At 37.0% G+C, this 14,758-nt stretch overlaps 1 protein-coding gene across 12 annotated transcripts in view; it reads right to left on the reverse strand.

Moving 5' to 3' along the window:
• CADPS2 (calcium dependent secretion activator 2) overlaps nt 1–14,758 on the reverse strand; it is a 582,333-nt gene that overhangs the window by 254,712 nt on the left and 312,863 nt on the right. The gene's annotated exons all lie outside the window — the stretch shown is intronic.

Here is a 14,758-nt window from a genome sequence, read left to right on the forward strand (position 1 = left end):
GAAAAAAGACCACATGACCATAACAACTGCAATGCAGTTTTTGAGTAAAATAATAGTTACATATTTGATATGAATCTAGCTCAAAGGCAGGTGCAATCAACAAATTCTTGAAGGAATCAGAACAGACTTCATGGAAGAATCACTGCTTCATTTTGGAGTCTAAAAGAACAGATATGATTTGCAAGAGAAAAACACAGAGGAGGGCCTGCTAAAGACAGGAGGCTGTTGGAACTGCACCACCCTTAGAGTGGCACCCTAAAACAGGCACACTGTCCCATCTTGATACTGACATTCATCCCACCACCTTTGGTTATTAAGCCCTGCCCCAAGCTTGACTGGTCAGCTCTTTGTTCTCTGGGACCTATGCTTAATCAGTTTACACTGTTTGCCACCAACAAAACGTCAACCGATACAGATGTTCATTACATTTTTTCTGCCATGTCAATTACTCTACTGTATCCAAAGGGAAGGAGAGGACCCTGTGGAACATTAACTTTTAAGGGTGAAGAAAAGAGAGAACTCCATAAGACCAGAGGTCAAGGAGGCAGAAGAAAAACCAGAAGGGTGGGATTTACTACATTTAAGGCAGCGAGTGTTTTGGGAAATAGGAAGTGGCCATCGATGCCAAGCACAGTGAGGATGGAAAGGCCATTATTGTTTGGTTTAAAAACGGAGAAGTCACTAGAGATATCAACAAGAGAAATTTTAGGTGAGGCAGAGTATAATGGTTTGAGGGATGAAATCAATTAGGGATGGGGGAAGACATCACTTAACTATTTCATGAACAAGATGGGGCAAGATGAGCAAGATCACTTTGGATGGAAGGGACGTTGTGTGCAAAGGAAAGGGGGTGAGGATATGGCCATGTAGACTGAAGAGGGTAAGGGGATAGGAAGGTTGTACTGATAGGTGAGACTGGAAAGGAAGACTGGGGATAGACTGTAAAAGCATAAGTTTTGCTAAGGAGTTTGTATATTATCCCATAACACGTAGTCAAAAGATGCTTCTAAACCAGAGAATGACAATCAAAATCTCATACTCTTGTGTAAAGAAAATTTCCACCTATCCAGCTGTATACATTCTGGAGAGGAGTCATGTGCAGTCAAGTGTCTAACATCCAGTTAAGAAATGAAATGGCCTTTAAAAATACATCTTTAAAACAGAGTAAGAAGGGACTGCAAATGCTTTTAGCTAGAATCTTTCAATTTGTGATTAGATTTTTTTTTTCCCCTGACAATCAGATGTCCTTGAGACACAGGGAGTTTTAAGGAAGTGTCCAAGGGGACGTCACTCCAGACAAGTAGAGCTATCTCTATGGGAAACCTTGACTTTGGGGGTTCAGTTGACATTTTTCTTTCTCCTTCAACTGACAATATATTTTACTGTTTAGCAAAGACTCATGATGACTATTCCTGGTGAACCTTTCAAGTACCTTGTTGAGAGCTTAGAAACTTGATAGTGTGTGTACTATGAAAGGACTAACTGGATTTACTTCATTTCAATACATTTTTTAATTAGCACATGCTACTAACTAGCATATTTTCTCCAATATTCAAGTCCTATATTTTCAGTTTGTGAAGAAGATTTTTCCTAAGAGAAATCTACATCCTTAAGTAACATTTTCCAGTGTTTTAATACACTTGAGGTTGCTTAGTCTAAATTATTTCTCTTTTGATTTAATATCATTGCCTCCTATCCTACTTAGTTAAAACAAAGAGCAACCTGGTCACTTTCACAAGGGTTTTTCTTTTTTTTTTTTTTTTTCATATTGAAAGACTTGCATTAAGTCTGCAGTCAACTTATGGTCTATAAGCTAAATCCAGTTCCTTGTATTTTCAAGCTGGAAAGAATCCTGGAATTTACAACATAGAATTGGTCAAACCTGCAAGCTCTTAAATAAGTGTGCCATTGACCTGACAGAAAATTACACATTTCCTTCCTTCTATATAGTACTTTTTTAAAATAGGAAAAGTCATTTCGAAAAATGAGTTAAACAAGAAAAAAAGAAAGTACTATCCGAACTAGGGGCTTCCCTGGTGGCTCAGACAGTAAAGAACCCACATGCAATGCATGAGACCAGGGTTTGATCCCTGGGTCAGGAAGATCCCCTAGAGGAAGGCATGGCTACCCACTCCAGTATTGTTGCCTGGAGAATCTCATGGGGTCTCAAAGAGACAGACACAATTGAGCGAATAAGCATGGACTATCTGAACTATGTATTTTTTCTTGGCATTAGATTTTTTTTTTTTTTAAGAGAGATATATAAGCTTTGGGAGAAGGCGATGGCACCCCACTCCAGTACTCTTGCCTGGCAAATCCCATGGATGGAAAAGCCTGGTGGGCTGCAGTCCATGGGGTCCCTAGGAGTCGGACACAACAGAGCAACTTTCACTTTTCACTTTCATGCATTGGAGAAGGAAATGGCAACCCACTCCAGTGTTCTTGCCTGGAGAATCCCAGGGACGGGGGAGCCTGGTGGGCTGCTGTCTTTGGGGTTGCACAGAGTCGGACACAGCTGAAGCGACTTAGCAGCAGCATATAAGCTTTGATATTTGAATAATGGGGGTGAGGGAGACAGCATGGAAACCAAACATCAAGGTGAGTAAATTATTTTGAAATCTTTTCTCATATCACTACTTAATGAACGATTATATGAAGGGGCTCAAGTAATGCATTTAGCAGAGTATGCTCCTTGAGGGCAAGATCTCATAATGACAGAGTGGTTTCTAGGGTAATTTAAGCCAATATATTCAAGTAAGGCATTTTGTTTTTGACAAGTGTAGTTGATTTACAATATAGTGTTAACTTCAGACATACAGCATAGTGATTTGGTATTTTTGCAGATTCTTTTCTATTGTAGGTTATTATAAGAAAATGGCTATAAACTCCTTGTGTCCTATAGTATATCCTTGTTGCTTATTTATGTTACATATAATAGCTTGTATCTTATCCCAATACCCCTAATTTGTCTCTCCCCTCCCCCTCTCCCCCTTGCTCACCACTGGTTTGTTTCCTACATCTCTGAGTCTGTTTCTGTTTTGTGTATACACTAATTTGTACTTTTTTTTTAGATTCCACATACAAGTGGTATCATATAGCATTTGTCTTTTTTTGACTGATTTCACTAAGCATTATATTGTCTGGGTCTATCCTTACTGCTTCACATCCTAGATACTTACCAAGGATTGGTTGGAAAGATGGGTGGATGCTTAGAGAAATGAGAAATAAAGATGCAAAATGCAAACGGATACCTCACTGTGGTGAAAAGAGAAAAAGGCTTGCCAACTAAATTACTGCCAAAACTGTATAACGGAAAATGCCAGTAGCAAATGCCAGAACCTGTGTGCCACTTACTTGCCAGTCTCTAAAATATTTTGAAACTCTCATCTTCCCACTTTTCGACCGTAACAGGTAGAGTAATTTGTTGTTGTTGTTCAGTTGCTCAGTGGTGTCTGACTCTTTGCAACTTTATGGACTGCAGCATGCCTGCCTTCCTGGTCCCTCACTATCTCCCAGACTTTGCTCAAACTCCTGTCCACCGAGTCAACGGTGCCATCCAACCATCTCATCCTCTGTCACCTCTTCTCTTCCTGCCCTCAATCTTTCCCAGCATCGGGGTCTTTTCCAAGAAGTCTGCTCTTCACATCAGGTGGCCAAAGTACTAAAGCTTCAGCATCAGTCCTTCCAATGAATATTCAGGCTTGATTTCCTTTAGGGTTGACTGTTTTAATCTCCTTGCTGTCCAAGAAACTCTCAAGAGTCTTCTCCAACACCACAGTTCAAAAGCATCTTCTTTGGCGCTCAGCCTTCTTTATGGTCCAATTCTACATCCATATATGACTACTGGAAAAACCTTAGCTTTGACTATATAAACCTTTGTCAGCAAAGTGATGTCTCTGCTTTTTAATATGCTGTCTAGGTTGGTCATAGCTTTTCTTCCAAGGAGCAAGTATCTTTTAATTTAGAATAATAGTCTCCCCAAAATGCCTAGTCCTAATCCCCAGAACCTGTGACTATGTTACTTCCCTGGCAAAGGGGAATTGTGGTAACAGATGGAATTAAGGTCACTAATAATGGAAATAAGGCCTTAAGAAAGGGAGATTATACAAGTGGGCCCAATGCAATTACAAGGGTTCTCAGAGGTGGAAGAAGATGACAAAGGAGTGATGTAGCAATGTGATGTGAGCAACAATCAGCCATTGCTGGTTTTGAAAATGGAAGAGGGCCATGTATGAGCCAAATACAGGCAGCCTCTAAATGCTGGAAGAAGTTAAAACAACAACAACAACAAAAAACTACATTCTACCTTAGGTCTTCTGGATAGGAACACAACCTGCCAACAGCTTAATTTGAGCCCACCAAGATTCGCTTTGGACCAACACAACTCTAAGATAATAATTCTGTGTTGTTTTAAGGCACGAAGCTTTCTGTAATTTGTTGAAGTGGCAACAGGAAACCAATACACAGGTAATAAAAGCTACAATTTGATCATAACAACATTAAATTTACCTATTAGACTTCTTTAGCTAATTGTGTGACTCAAAGATTTTTACATATAGTTTTCTACATTACCTGTGATTACTTTAACAAGATGGTTTTATGTATGTGATTATCTCTCTTACTTTCCTGAAGTATTCTGCTTGTATGAAATCTTTTGAAAAAAATGTTTCTCCCTTTGTGTTAAAGCTTTTGCTTATCATAAATCAAAAGAAAAACTTAAAAAGGATTCACAATGAGACAGATTTTGGTGGCTACTAGAATGAAGACCATCATGCCTATATTTCTAGCAAATGTCAAGTTCCACACACCCAAATGCTAAAGGATTACATCTTCCATTTCAAAGTCTTTCTTGAAGACTTTGAAAGACATAGTCAAATTTGTTATGATATTTTCCATGGCTCAGTTAAAGACACTGGCTTTAAATAATCTTCATATATCACTGTTATTGCTTGTAGGGTCTCAATTTCAAACTTCTCCTCGAGTGGAGCAATATATTCCATCACAGCTACGTCTGTCTTTAAGACTTAACTAGACAGCAAAGCATTATTATTAGTCTTGATTTATTCCCCTCAGCCATAAATTATGAATAGCAGTAACCTTTATATTTCCTTACCAATACAGTTTCTATTAGAGGACCCTGCATGAGTAGCTTTATCTTGAGTGTTTCTTTTTACTAGTCTGGTTATAATAATGCCTGGCATTTATAAAGAACCTTTCAACTCTGTGCCTCGAAACACTTTGTGGAATTTAAATTAATTCTCACATCACCCTTAAAAGATAGGCATTGCTCTTGTTATGTAAATAACTTGACATTGAAGTTAAATGAATAGCCAAGGAAAATTACTTCAAGATAACGATAGGCACTTTCAATTTTACTTCCCCTCCCCAACACATTCCCTTCATAATTTCACAACAGTATAATAACTAATTTAGCTTTGTTCTCACTCTTTGGTTATTAAGTACTATAAGAATTCTTAGAGTCAAACCAATTTTATTTCTGTCAATCCATACATACGATGGTGGGATAGGAAGGAGGAAGTTATGATAATGTCTATGCTTGGATTACTTCAGCTGCATCCTTAAACTGAAAACAATTATAGCTAAGGGTTTGGAAAACAATTTACAGATAAGTGTTGGTATTTATATTAAAAACTAACTGCCACCCTGAAGAATGAAGGTGAATTATTATTCTTCATTTGAATAAGATGTCAAAGCAAGGGCTGATAATTACAACCTCACAATCTGCAAGATGATAAGATTCATGAAAACCTTCCTAATTTGTCATTCTATATGTATGCAAACTAGAAAGAAGTCCTTTAAAGAATGGGAAAAAAGAAGATAGGACAACAGGAGGTTAAGAACTCTTGGTGTTACATTTTCACTTGTTCCAAAGAACTTCATGAATTCAGAGAAATATACGATGGAAGTGTCGAGGAATAAAGGTAAAGGGAAAGAACTTCAGTGATTTGTTCATGACCTATTGTGTATTAGATCAGATCAGTCGTGTCCGATTCTTTGCGACTCCACAAATCGCAGCATGCCAGGCCTCCCTGTCCATCACCAACTCCCAGAGTTCACTCAGGCTCACGTCCATCAAGTCAGTGATGCCATCCAGCCATCTCATCCTCTGTCATCCCCTTCTCCTCCTGCCCCCTATCCCTCCCAGCATCAGAGTCTTTTCCAATGAGTCAACTCTTTGCATGAGGTGGCCAAAGTACTGGAGTTTCAGCTTTAGCATCATTCCTTCCAAAGAAATCCCAGGGCTGATCTCCTTCAGAATGGACTGCTTGGATCTCCTTGCAGTCTAAGGGACTCTCAAGAGTCTTCTCCAACACCACAGTTCAAAAGCATCAATTCTTCAGCGCTCAGCCGTCTTCACAGTCCAACTCTCACATCCATACATGACCACAGGAAAAACCATAGCCTTGACTAGATGAACCTTTGTGTATTAAGGCAGAGCTAAAAACCACAATTTACATATTCTGGAAGCAGGTTTCAAACTTTTCATTTTGTGATATTCAACAACGAATCTGAATGCTGGACCTTTGACCTAAAGACCTTATTTCTGACTCAAAATACATGTAATAAAAACTAGCAGGAGATAAAAGTACTCAGCTTTTTGGTATTAGTGCCAAAGACAATAAAATAGATGTTCCAAAGAAGCTTTGGGGGGTTCACTGGTGGCTCAGTGGTAAAGAATCCACCTGCCAATACAGGGGACATGGGTTCAGTCCCTGGGTCGGAAAGATGACCTGGAGAAGGCAACTAACTCCAGTATTCTTGCCTGGGAAATCTGAAGGACAGAGGAGACTGGCAGGCTACAGTCCATGGGGTCACAAAAGAGTCAGATGTGACTGAGCAACTGAACAATAGGCTTTGGATAGTTCCCAGATACAGTAACTAAAAGAATAGGTTAGGAATGACTGTGAGGATGTTTCAACCTGCTTCTTCAGTGTACTATAACTAGGAGATGGGCTGAACATCCTAGAACCTCACTTTTACAATAGAATCCAAATCATATATTATTCAGTTATTGCTGTTTAGGCTTATCACTTGGTTAGGGAGCCCAGGTGTTCAAGCAAAATCGACTCACTTGACTGTCTAACTGTGCAAAGGAGAAATGAAACTGAAATTTCAGGAGACGGTTCATTTGTTCATTCATCCTTTTAGCAGTAACTGGACATGTACTGTGCATCAGAAACTGTTAGATGCTGCTGCCGCTGCTAAGTCGCGTCAGTCGTGTCAGACTCTGTGCAACCCCATAGATGGCAGCCCAGCAGGCTCCCCTGTCCCTGGGACTCTCCAGGCAAGAATACTGGAGTGGGTTGCCATTTCCTTCTCCAGTGCATGAAAGTGAAAAGTGAAAGTGAAGTTGCTCAGTCGTGTCCGACTTTTAGCGACCCCACGGACTGTAGCCCACCAGGCTCCTCCGTCCATGGGATTCTCCTGGCAAGAGTACTGGAGTGGGGTGCCATTGCCTTCTCCGAGACAGACGCTATTGCTTGTTCTAGGCCTTACCTTCAATGGGAAATGGAGATATAATATTGTGCAGCTCATAAACTACACATGAAATGTTTGTTATATTATCATTTGAAGTTAGACTAAACTTAAAGCAACACTTAATAGTAATCAATAATAAGCAAACAAAGAAGAAAAATGGAACCAAAAAATATTAAATTAGTCTAAAAGAGAAAAAAAGGAGATATAAAGAACATGGAAGACAGAAAAAAAACCTAAATGATATTTAAACTTAATCATATCCATAATCATATTAAAATACATTTTAAACACTGATTGAAAGACAGAGATGGTCAGATTGTATAAAAAATAAAGATCCAATCATATGTGGCTTTTAAATACAAAGAAACAAATATATTAAAGGATGTAAAATATATAATATACTAACATTAGTTAAGAAGAAAGCTTGGATAGCTAAAATAAAGAAGATTTTAAAGCGAAGTATATTACCAGGTATTACAAGGTATAAATGAAATATAATACAAAGTTATTTCAGAGTGACAAAGTGGTCAATTAATGAAGAGGAAATAGAAATCCTAAGTATTTATGCAGATAATATTTATCCTAAATATTTATGCATATATCTTCAAAATACAAGCATCAAAAAATAATAATAGGTCCATAATTATACTCAGGTTAATATCAATCTCTCAATAATTGCTTTTTAGAAAGTAGATCCCAAAATTAGTAAAGATTTGGATATTTAAACAACTTGAACTATTTGACATTTATAAAATTCTATTGAACAAAAGAATATGCAGTTTGTTTTTTAAACTCTGAATGTGGAATATTCACAGGATAGACCATAGTATAAGCTATAAACTAAGACTCAATAAATTTAAAAAGGATCCAACTCATATAAACTATATTCTCTAAGCCCAATAGACTTCAATTAGATATCAATTAGAAATCCATAACATAGAGAACTCCAAAAAGCTCTCACATATGTGGAAACTAACACATTTCAAATAACTCATGGGTCAAAGGAATCAAAATAAAACAATATTTTGAAGAGAATGAAAATGAGAAAAAATATATAAAAAATTTTCTGGGCTGCTACTAAACTAGTATTTAGGGAATGGGGACTTGGAGCACTAAATGTCTAGATTGTTGGGTTGGCCAGAAAGTTCATTTGCATCTTAAGATATTGCAGAAAAATCAAAAAGGACTTTCTGGTCAACCCAACAGAAAAAAAGATTTTTCTTAAATCATTGGATTCAGCTTTAATTAAATGTATCACAAATTAAACTCAAAGTATATAGAAGAAACTATAAATATTAGAGCCAAAATAGATTAAATAAAAAATAGCAGAAGGAATTTTACCAACTTGAGGAAAGGGATATACCAAAAACCTACAACTAATGTTATATTTCATATTCAAAGATTCATTTTTTCCCCTTAAGATCAAGAATTAGACTAGGATGTCCACTTTCACCATTTCTATTGTATTAGAGGTTCAAATAAGTACAAGACGACAACCAAAATACATAAATAGAAGCATCTAGATTGCAAAGAAGTAAAATGATCTCTATTAGCAGACAAGAAATTGTTTATGGAAACATTGTCTACCAAGATACCAGCAGAACTAGTTAGTGAGTTTACCAAGGTTACAGGATGCAAGATCAATATAGAAAAGTCAATTACATTTCAACATAATAACAATATCTAAATTGAAAAATTAAAACTAACAAAATAATGTCATTTAAGGTAGCAACAAAAATATGAAATACTCAGTGACAGATGTGGCAAAAGAAATGCAAGAAGATCTGTTCACTGAAAACTATTAAGACATCGGTAAGGAGAACAAAATAAGACCTAAACAGAGGGGTATACTGTGTTCCTGGGTCAGAAAACTCAACTTTGTTCATCAATTACCAAATTGATATACAGATTCAATATAATCACAGTAAAAATCACAGTGGATTTCTTTCCCCAGAAATCCCCCAAATGATTCTAAAATTCAGAGGGCAAAACAAAGGACCTATAATAGCCAAAACTATGCAGGAGTTGGAGAGAAAAAAAGAAAGAAACAGAGCTGAAGAACTATCACTACTTAATATAATAGACTTACAGTAAAGTCAAGGTAATCATGGCAGTGTGCTACTGGCATTGAGATAGAAAACTAGATAAATTGAACAGAATACAGAGTCCAGAAGTGGACCCAACAAACATGTGGACAAGTGATTTTCGACAAGTACTAAGAAAGTCTTTACAATAAATGGTACTAGAACTTGATACTCCTACACAAAAATGTGAACTCTGATTTATGAGTAGCTCTAGAAATAAAAACTAAAAAGATCAAAGACCTAAATTTAAAAATATGAAACTATAAAACTTCTAGAAGAAAGCATAGGAAAATTTTGACCCAGGGTTAAGCAAAGATTTCTTACATATGGCAACAAAAGTACAAGCCATAAAAGGAAAAACAAAAAACAGAACTTCATCAAAATTAAGACCGTTGCTCTTTGAAACACACTGTTAACAAAAAGAAAAGATGAGCTGAATTCTGGGAGAAAAATATTTTCAAATCATAATTCTGGTAAAAGATGCACAAACAACAGATTATTATGGTCTTTCCAAACTTAAGAATAAGAAAACAGGCAATCCAACTAAAAATTGGAAAAATGTCTGAACAGATGCAAAGAATGACAAAGTAAATCATTATTATTTAAGTCATTACAAATGACAAGTAAGCATGCAAAAAAGATAACATGATTAGTACTAGTTGTTACAGAAGTATAAATTAAAACCATAATATGACACCACATCTATTAGAAATAAGGATTTGGTATAGTGTATAGGTTGAATACTTATTCTATCTGGGATCAAGGTTGCTGTTGTTAGCTGTTCAGTCATGTCCAACTCTTTGCGAGTCCATGGGCTGTGGCTCACCAGGCTCCTCTGTCCATGGAATACTCCAGGCAAGAATATTAGAGTGGGTAGCCATTCCCTTCTCCAGAGGATCTTCCTGATTTAGGCAACAAACCCAGATCTCCTGCACTGCAGGCAGATTCTTTACTGTTTGAGCCACCAGGGAAGTCTAACTCATTAGCTAAATGAGAAACTAGATAGGTTACTGGTCATGGATGCAGAAGCCCTAATAGAGGTGATTTCTGAAGATATAGGAGTAGAAATTTTGATGCAGAAGAGGGTCTGGACCCTGATTAAATAAAGATATCAAAAGATAGGAGAATGAGAAAAAATGAAATGAGAACGATATAAAAAAATAAATAGAACCCACACAGTAGAGAAGTGTGCTATTTCAAGGGGACAGAGAGTAGTCAAAAAACACAGCAGAAAAAATATTAAAGATTGGACAATAAAATCCATAATCAATTTAAAGGGGTGATTTTAGTTTAATAGTAAGGATGGATGAGTTAGCAATGGATTAAGGGAAGACTAAGTAGTTAAAAAAAAGAAGTTAGTGCATTTCACCCATAAAATGTTCACTGAGGAAAACTTAGGGAAAGTGATATGAAAGCTAAGGGGAAACCTGAGTAGGTTTGAGGGAGGCCTCTATTTTTCTGAGGAAACAGAAATGTCAACTGTAATCACCCACATGGACCCACTGTGGAGCATGTCTATTTATAACTTGCTCTTTCAGCACTGAGAAGGAAAGAAAATGCTTTCCCCTCACTTTACTGCGAAGATGATGGCCAACTCCTCAGAGAGGGTCTGAGGGAGACTCCCTAAGGAACAAGTGATGCAGGTTATCAGTCTCCTTTCCAAGTCTGACTCAGGATGATTAAGTCTTCTTTAACACTTTACAGATTGTGATTAACGAGCCAGATGTAAGCTGCAAAGAAAAATATCTAGAAAGACTTTGCACTATGTATGCCTGATCTCTGGCCCATCACCTGTCTGTGGTCCCTTTCCTGTCACTAGAATGGCTTCTGTGATATGACATCAAAGTCGTGTGACAAATGGCTACAGAAAAGGTGCATGACTTGTTGTTTGTAGGACTTCCCAGCAAGAATACTGGAGTGGGTTGCCATTTTCTTCTTCAGGGGATCTTTCCAATCCAGGGATCGAACTCACATCTCCTGCACTGCAGGCAGATTCTTAACTGCTGAGCCACCAAGGAAGCCCCGTACCACTTGTTAGAACTACAAAAATAAAAGTTTATTTTGTATGGTGATGTTAGTTAGATATCTGTGAAATGCAAACAAATTTCCATTCCACTTTGCAGCAGATGATATTAATTTGCTGGCTAAAATAGCTGTCATCTAATATCAGCTATTTCAATAAAATTGGATGTTAAATTTTGCTTTAAAATAGTAAAATATCTATGATTATGATTTCATAAGCAGTTTCTCTAAAGCTGTTTTGATGCATATGTAGATGAATCAAATTTGTATAATGCTGGAAAGTTTAATCCTCAAATATAAACTTTGAGTGAAGGGAAGACCTAAAATGATTTTTAAGATTTTATAATTATTTGTGAAAACTAGGATTGTTAATTAGTCAATAAAACATCTGTAGTCTATTTGTGATTTACTGCTTTGCATGTTGCAATAAGAAGTTCTATGCTGACTGCCTATAAACCCAGGCATTCAGAGGCATGATTTAAACTCTATAGGTCTTAACCAGTTCTATATATGGGGTGTAGTTAAATATCCTGAACTTAACTAAAAATATGTTAGCTCTTGAACATTTTAACATAAATGAAGAACTCAGAGGGAACTCAGCTTGGAGAGTACTATATAAATGAGAATAATTAAAAAGGATATACTCTAGGAAAACAAGAGGGGCAAAAAAGAAAATTAGACTGACCAATGAATTAGAGCTTCTGAAACAGTAATTATCCCCCAAGAAAACAGATGTTTGAACACACTGTATTGCTTCTCTCTTAAACAGAAATCATGCATATTCTGATAATTCTTCAGATGGATCTCCTTCGATACAATAGAAAGCCACATAAGAAACAAGTTGATGAAAAAAGCATATATATAAGCTAATTTCGGAGAAGGCAATGGCACCCCACTCCAGCGCTCTTGCCTGGAGAATCCCATGGATGGAGGAGCCTGGTGGGCTGCAGTCCGTGGGGTCGCTGGGAGTCAGACATGACTGAGCGACTTCACTTTCACTTTCATGCATTGGAGAAGGAAATGGCAACCCACTCCACTTCTTGCCTGGAGAATCCCAGGGATGGGGGAGCCTGGTGGGCTGCCACCTATGGGGTCGCACAGAGTCGAACACAACTGAAGCAACTTAGCAGCAGCATAAGCTAATTTGTACCTGTTACATTAAGATGTAACAAGATGTTTTAAAGATAATAGCTCATTTTAATGGAATAATCAATTGAGCAAAGCTAATTTATCTTAATATTTAAATGTACCTGAACTTTCCGTATAGTATTTACGTTTGTAAAACATGCATAATGATTGTCACTTTGAATTGTTAGGTTATGACTATCTCTATATTAAGGAATGTTGAATAAAAGTACAAATACTGAAATACCATTCATCAAATAAGAAAAAAAAGGCACTGTTCTAGCTCCACTATACCATAAAGAAAATAGATCCTAATTTATATGCTTCTCTATCCTCAGGGAGGCAGAAGAACCAGTGCTTTCCTGGGTATACTGATGATGGGGTACCATGACCATGAACTCCCAGTGTTTGCACAGATAATAGGTTCTTTTTGTAACAATTATTGGAAAGAATGTGTTCATAGCAATACTTTTAAAACTAAAAAGTTGTCTGGGTAGAAACTTCAAAAATCCATTTTGGACTCAAGAACACAATTTGATAAGTTAAACAGTACCAAAGAAAACAATAATTCATCCTGAAAGAGTCAATGGAAACTGCACTGCTCACAAATAGATGCCTTGTGGGATTATTTAGATTTTTATATGGTTATGTTATCTAAGCCTTGTTTTCAAAGTGTGAGGGGACAATAGATTATGATAAACCATATATTTTTGGGTGCTTAACTGGGTCCACTATTTACCTGCTTGCACATACCCGTAATAAGAAAAATACCCTGTTCTGCCTCTAGGTAGTCCCTCAGCACCCAGTGGGAGGCTGGCCACCAATTCAGATGAAAAATCTCCTTATGCCACCTAGTTTCCATAAATAGGTATTCGCATCTGTCATCTGCTAACAAAATCTACATGCCAAGCATTTGCCAAAGAACATAACTTTCAACTGCCTAATACCTATTTAAATTTCAGGTATCATTTCACAAAACTATGTGGTACAATAATTTGTGGGGTTTTTTGTTTGCTTGTTTGTTTGTTTACTGAGTTACTACTTCTCAACACTGGCTGTACATTAGTATCAGTGATACTCTCTGTGCCAATGTTTGTCAACCATATACGCACATGACTAGCTCCTGAGAAGTGTTTAAATGCTCCTTTCTGGATTCATCCTAAACCAACTAAAACTGGGAGTCCAGAACTTGAATCTTTTCAAACACTCCCTGAACCATTCCCTGTGTGAACATAAAGTTGATATGCACCATCATAAATGAAAGTAATAAAAGCAGCCAGCGAGTACCCTAATTGTTTCAAATCACTGTATAAAATGATAGAAAACGACTAGACGGACCTTTGTTGGCAAAGTAACATCTCTGCTTTTGAATATGCTGTCTAGGTTGGTCATAATTTTCCTTCCAAGGAGTAAGTGTCTTTTAATTTCATGGCTGCAGTCACCATCTGCAGTGATTTTGGAGCCCAAAAAAATAAAGTTGGACACTGTTTCCACTGTTTCCCCATCTATTTCCCATGAAGTGATGGGACTGGATGCCATGATCTTCGTTTTCTGAATGTTGAGCTTTAAGCCAACTTTTTCACTCTCCACTTTCACTTTCATCAGAGGCTTTTTAGTTCCTCTTCACTTTCTGCCATAAGGGTGGTGTCATCTAAGTGACTGATCTGATCTGATCTGATGAGAAATATGACAAGGTTGATGCAGAGAATAAAAAGGCTGACATAATGATGGAAGAAAATATATATATGTATTTCTATACATATACTATACATTTAGTGCAGATTACCAGATTCAAGCATTTTCAATTAGCTGTAAAAAAATGATGCTGTAATAGGAATCAGCAAAATTTTGTTTTCAAATAATATGCAAAGTTCATAGAGAATACATACTCATGGAAAATTGACTAGTTAACAGTTTTATCGAAAAAGCAAGGGAGTTCCAGAAAAACATCTATTTCTGCTTTATTGACTATACCAAAGCCTTTGACTGTGTGGATCACAATAGACTGTGGAAAATTCTGAAAGAGA

This window comes from Bos indicus, chromosome 4 (assembly GCF_029378745.1).
Source record: "Bos indicus isolate NIAB-ARS_2022 breed Sahiwal x Tharparkar chromosome 4, NIAB-ARS_B.indTharparkar_mat_pri_1.0, whole genome shotgun sequence".
Lineage (NCBI taxonomy): Eukaryota > Metazoa > Chordata > Mammalia > Artiodactyla > Bovidae > Bos > Bos indicus.